A 7,225-nucleotide genomic window follows, 5' to 3' on the forward strand; every position below is an offset into this window, starting at 1 on the left:
CTGAAATTGAACCAAAACAACTTAGAAAGCAAAATGATTTAGCAGTTTTTTATAGAACATTCCATCCAAAAGCAGAATACACATTCTTCTCAAGTGCGTATGAACATTTTCTATGGCAGATCCTATGAGAGGGCACAAAATGAATCTCAGCAAATTTAAGATTGAAATCGTACCATCTTTTCTGACCACAATGGTATCAATTAGAAATCAGCAAGAGGAAGCTAGAGGAATCTACCAATATGTAGGAACTAAACACTTCTAAACAAGGAGTCAAAAAAATGGGAATGAACTATCTCATAACAAATGAAAATGGGAGTATAACACATCAGATCTTATGGGATACAGGAAAGTAAATGGGAGTAAAGAAATCACAAAAATCTCAAGCAACTTAATTGTATACTTCTAGTAAGAAAGAACAAACCTAAAGGTAGCAGAAAATAAAATCAAAGCAGAACTCTCTATTTTAGGAAAAAACTATCAGTAAAACTAAAAGCTAGTTCATCGAAAAGATAAAATTGACAAATTTTACTAACTAGATTCAGAGAAACAAAATTAGAAATGAAAGATCTTACAACTGATACTACAAAAATACGTAAGATTGTAAGAGACCATTAGGAACTCTGTGCCAAAAATTAGATAACCTTGAAGAAATGGACAAATTTCTACAAACAACCTACCCAAGATTGAATGAAACACAAAGAGAAAATGTGAATATACCAATAACGAGCAAGAGATTGAATCCATAAACCTCTCGTAGAAAATATAACCCAGGACAAGATGGCTTCATTGGCAAATTCTAACAAACTCTTAAAGAATACTAATCTTTTTCAAACTCTTAAAATATTTGAGGTGTAGGAATCACTTCCAAACTCATCTTAAAAGGCCAGCATTATTTTGGTACCAAAGTCAAATAAGACCACAATAAAAAAGGGGTGTCTTGGTGGCTCAGTCAGTTGAGAACCCAACTCCTGATTTTCGCTCTGGTCATGATCCCAGGGCTGAGAGATTCAGCTCTGCATCAAGCTCTGCATTGGATGTTGAGCCTGCTTAAGATCCTCTCCCTCTCCCTCTGCAACCCCCAGCCCCTTCTCACACGTGCATGCTGTCTCAAAACCAAAAAACAACAAAAAAGAACCATAGACCAGTATCTCTGATAAACATAGATGTAAAACATCTGAACAAAATATTAGCAAACCGAATTCAAGAACACAGAGATTAAAAACCGAGACTAAATACGATTTTTCCCCTGGGATACAAGCAAGGATGATTCAGCATATACAAATCAATACATGTCCTACTTCAGATTAATGAAATGGAAGATAAAAATCATGATCATCTATGCATCTGACAAAATGCAACATCCTCTCATGATGAAAACTTTGGCAGACTGAGTATAGAAGCATAACACACTTCAGCATAACAAAGGCCATCTATGACAAACCCACAACTAACTTACTCAGTTGAGAAGAACTCAAAGTTTTCCCTTGCATCCAAATCAGGAAGGAAGAGGTCAAACTATTCCATTTGCAGTTAATATATTTTACGTATGTAGAATCCCAAAGACACACAACCAAAAAAAACTGCTGGAACTAATCAGTGATTTCAGTAAAGTTGCAGGACAAAGTACAGAAATATAAATAAATCACATTCCTATATACTAAGGATAAAATATCTGAAAACGAAATAAAATTCTCCCATTCACAGCATCAGAAACAATCTACTTAGTAATAAATTTAATCAAGGAAGTGAAAGATCTGTACAATGAAAACTCTAAGACTTTGCTGAAAGAAAATCAAGACACAAATGGAAAAGACATCTTATGTTCATGGATCAAAAACAATATTAAAATGTCCATATTACACGAAGCCATCTACAGATTTAATGCAATCCCCATCAAAATACCAATGGCATTCTTTACAGGAATAGAAAAACGATCCTAAAATTTGTATGGAACCCCAAATAGCCAAAGTAATCTTGAGGGAAAAGAACTAAGCTGGAAGTATCCCATTTGATTTCAAACTATACTACCAAAACAGCACAGTACCAACGCTAAAACAGGCATATACACTAAGAGAACAAATTCCAAAACCAAACCCCTGCATATATAGGCCAACTAATATTTGACAAGGTAGCAAAGAACACCCAATGGGGAAAGGACAGTTTCTTCAACAGACAGGTGTTGGGAAAACTGGATAAACACAGAGCAATGAAATTATACTCTTCTATAGCTCACAAAAATTAACCTGAAATGGATCAAAGACATTAAACATAAGACCTGATACTATAAAACTAGAAGAAAACATAGGGAAAGCTCTTCAACAATGGTCACAGTAATGTTTGAAATATGACTCCAAAAGTGCAAACGAAAGCAAAAAAGTCAACAAAATGGGACTACATCAAAGTTAAAAGTTTTCACACAGCAAAAGAACAAAATGAAAAAGCAAGGTATAGAAGAAAACTTCTGCTAATAATATATCTGATAAAGTGTTAATATCCAAAATACACAAAGAACTCCTAAACTGGATACAAAAAAAAAAAAAAATCAAAGAATCCAAAAAATGGGCAGAATAACTTAACGTTCTCTAAAGATATCCATCCATGTTGTCAACAGGTGCATGAAAATTAATCAGGAAAATGCAAATTAAAACCACAGTGAGACATCACCTTATGCCTAGTCAAATGGCTATCAACAGAAAAACCAAGGTGCGGCAAGGCTGTGGAGACAAGGAAGCCCTTGTGCAATGTTGGTAGGAATATAAAGGGAGCTCTTCTGTGCTGTTGGTAGGAATATAAACTGCTACAGCCACTATGGGTAACAGTATGGAGGTTCCCTAAAAAAAGAACTATCACATGATGTAGTAATTCTACTTGTGACATTTATCCAAAGAAAACGAAAACACTAATTCAAAATGATATATGCACCCCATCTTCACTGCAGCACTATTTAGAACAGCCAAGATATGAAAGAACCTGTGTCCACTAGCAGATAAAGGATTTTTTTCTTTTAAAGATTTTATTTATTCATGAGAGAGACACAGAGAGACAGAGGTAGAAGCAGGCTCCATGCAGAAAGCCCAATTTGGGACTCAATCCTGGGACTCCGGAATCACGCCCTGAGCCAAAGGCAGACACTCAACTGCTGAGACACCCAGGCATCCCGACAGATAAATGGATTAAAGAAATGCAGTGTATATTCACGGAGTAGTGTGTATTCACTCATGAATACATCCTAGTAGGATATACAGGATATCCTACTGTCTGTGACAACATGGATGGACTTAGGGGCACATTGTGCTAAGTGATATAAGTCAGATAAAGACAAGTGCTATATGCTGACAAGTGCATATATGCTATATATGTATGTGGAATTTTGAATGACCAAAATTGTAGAATCAGAAAATAAAATGGTGATTACCACAGGACAAAAGTTGTGGGGTCCAGAGCAGATGTAGTTTGAAGGTACACATTTATAAGATGTAGTTAATACACCTTAGAATATAATGCCCAGTACAATGAATAAAAACATAAACTTGTATTATAATCAAACTTGCTAAGAGATTAGAACTTAATTACTCCAACCACCAAAAATAATGATTATGTAATAATTACATAATGCAATAGAGATGCCAATTATTGCTTCAATGGCAATCATATTACAATATATGAATGTATCAAATTAACATGTTGTACACCTTAACTTTCCTTGGAAGCACAGGCCTCTGTGGTTGGTCAATTATCAAGAGCACAAAGGAAGTGACTATAAAGTGTTTTTGTTAAATGAATTAAGCAAAGGGACGGCTACAATGCTAAAAATGCTCACAAACTTACATCTTACTAAAACGTTAATAAAACTTGTAAACTGCATACCTACCAAACTCAGAACTTTTTGGAGAAAAACTATTAAAGCTAAAATTCAGCTGGTCTCAAGATTATCTGGCAAAGCACAACATATGCAAAGTAAATCATCCATATAAGCTAGAGATCTCCCTTTGGAAGAAGGGCCCTATAATTTATAACTATAATTTTACATTTGGTTCTTGATTCATTAAACACTCTTTTAAGGTGGTTAAAAAAATCTTTCCCTCATAATTTCATGGAACATCTTCCCTAGCTTTTCACAATGAGAACTCATCCAGTTTTCACATAATTGAAGAGTTTGTTTGCTTAACACACCAATAATTTTAATGTGTTGCTTTTCTTTCACCCCATTACAGTGACACTATTTGCCTATGTACACAGTCAAGTATACAGAGATGCAGGAAAATTGTCCCAAAGTCCAGATGATAATAAGGCCAACTTACATGCACAAGCTTTTACATGACAAATTCATTGCTATGAGCCTGTCACTTTCATTCAGTCTTGTAACTCAATCCCTAATTTTTGTCAATTGCCCACCAGCCTTTAGAGGTCCTCATGAAGTATGTCAATGGCTCCACTGATTGGCACAAAAACTGAATACCCACTATCCTTTCATGATAATTTGGTCATTTGATACTAACAAAAAAAAAAAAGACTAACTAAAAAATGGCAGTTACTAATTTAGGTTTAGGTGACTTTGGCAGTTACTATTTTAGGTTTAGGTGACTTAGATGCCTTTAGTGTCATGGTAAAGAGTTTAAGGATTTAGGAATCAAAGTCCCTCAATTTAAAATCTAATCTCAAAAAACTCTAATCTCACCATTTGCTACCTATGTGACCTGAGGCAATGTATGTAGTTTTCCTTTGCTTCTGCTCCTCTATCAGTAAAACATGGATAATAGTATATAATCATATGGAGGTGACCAAAAACTAAGTTAGTAAGAGCACTTACACTCTAGTTGCTAAGCTCTTGAACAAAAAATTAGCTGTAGTTGGGTCTACCGTTTTTTGAATTACTTGTAACTGATAACTAAATTCCCAAGCCTCGACTGCAAAATTTGTAAAGTCTTCTAACCTAATCAAGTGAATAGTGTTATTACTTTTCCTGATAGCTTTAAATTACATGCCTGGAAAATTAAACTAGAATCCCATCTAATTGAGTACCTTTCAGTTCTAATTTTCATTATCTTGATACTGGCTTTCTGCTCCCTTAAATTTGTTCCTTCCTTTTGCCTCCAACCCCAGTTCTTCCTGCTGATAACTTAGGGTGTTTTATGGAGGTCAGGGAAGGTACTTGAAGGAATCCTTGAGTTATCAAAACCAGTCCAAGTTGGCCTCTACTATTAGGTCACCAGTCAGATCAATATGTTATTAAAATCTTGCTTTCATTAGTAGGGAGCCTTTTAAAGCTTTACACACAATTGTAATTATAAGAAACCCATTAATTCTAATAAGCCCATGTATTGAACATTTATAACTTGTAGATTTTATTTGTTGACACAATCTTTACATTTTCCTCCACCTTAAGAATATATCATGCCTAACTAAACTGTGTGATCACTGATGCTGACAGGATCAAGCAAGAGACACTCTGTGGTGAATTTATGAATTTACGTTGTTTTGTCAACGCAGCAGCCTTCCTTCTCTGTCCTGGCAAAGAACTTTTCTTTCGTAAAAGGGACTCATTACAGGTGGTTTCGGGGACATACAGTGCACATTCAGGGTGTAAGCCTGAGCAATCCTTTATTTGACTTATCTCAGCACCTGTGTACTTCTACTTCATCATACTTCAGGGCAGGGTCTGTCATTGTTTTTTGAATTTTCATTGAGGTGCCCTCAAATGTTCAGAATGCTATCAATTCTGCATCCTCAAAGTTAGCTAAATGGAATATTTACATTATTATTAACCTACGATTTCCAAATCCTGAGAACCACACAAGGCCTCACCATGAGCTTCAGAACTTACCAATAGACTGGACTACTTCACCTGGATGTTATAAACATTCCTGGGAGTCAGCAGTCCTTTATGACAACCACTTTTCCATATCCAAAACCTTTTTCTACATTCCCTGTCTTGTTCACAAACCTAGAAGTTATCCAAAACCTTCATTCTCTAGTCCTTAAAACGTTTCAGTTCAAGATCCTAAGTCCCTTCATTTATCCCCTTCTCTTCCTACTGCTTTTGTTGCATTTCATGCCTTCATCCTATCTGGCCTTTAACTACTTCCAATGACACCTTCCTATCAAACTGATTTTTCTAAATTAAAATGCAAGCCTTATTGCAAACATAGGGAACAACCTAAGTGAAGGCAAAAGATGACTGAGTCTGTACAAGTCTTGAATAAGACTAAAGGCAAAAAACTCCGACAAACAAAATGCCCACTGTACTCGAGTTGATAAAATTTGTTCCCTGTGGGAAGTTAGTAATTCTGATACTGCTATACATGTGTACTGGAGCTGAACAATTAAGTAAATGGATGGCAGACGGAAGAATCCACATTTTCACTGCAGGAGTAAGTTATAGAGAAATGAGGAGGCCAGAGTGATGTACATGGTAACAGATTAGTGTTGGAGATATAAGTATGAATTCATGTTTAGCTTAATGTAGATACAAATTGTTACTTATAGAAGTATTTATATAAACACAGGTTGATATATACATTTCCTTGCTATCAGCTAAGTGAGCCTAGAAGCAAAGATAAGTCTGTGGCTATGAGTGTACACCTAATATCCAGATATTAGTTTCTAATACCATTCTTCAATAAACCAGGATCTTTGGAGAAGTGGCTAACTGGAGGGAGCATCCTGAAGTAGCAGAAAAAAAGTACTAAACAAAAAACTAAAAAACCCCATAAAGAGAGGATAGCAGTCCAACAGAAAAACACAGGAGCAATGGAATGGCTTTAAAAACCAAAGCTGGAACAACCTGAGAAACAAAACAATGTAATACTAGATTATAACTTGAAATAGGAAATAGAGTCCATAATGAAATAAAATATGAAGAGACAAATCTCCTATACACAGAAATTCTAAATAATATAAATTTCCACCCTTGAAATATAATTCCCCACTCCTATTTAAGCATAGACTGCACATAGTGACTTCCTTTATTTTTTTTTTTTAGTGACTTCCTTCTAAACAAAAAGAATAGTAGTAACTTTACAGTTAAAAAAAACTGAAAAATACTAGTCAGATAATCCAAATGTTAAGACATGTTGACAGTATATACCCATGATACCACCAATGAGAATGACATTTTACGTCTGTGGTTTTCTTTCTCAATACACAGAGGTTCAACCCTAAGAAAATCAGCAGACAAATCCCAAGTGAGGGTCATCCTACAAAATACCTGACCAGTCAGTACTCC

Source organism: Vulpes vulpes, chromosome 11 (genome assembly GCF_048418805.1).
Source record: "Vulpes vulpes isolate BD-2025 chromosome 11, VulVul3, whole genome shotgun sequence".
Classification (NCBI taxonomy): Eukaryota; Metazoa; Chordata; class Mammalia; order Carnivora; family Canidae; genus Vulpes; species Vulpes vulpes.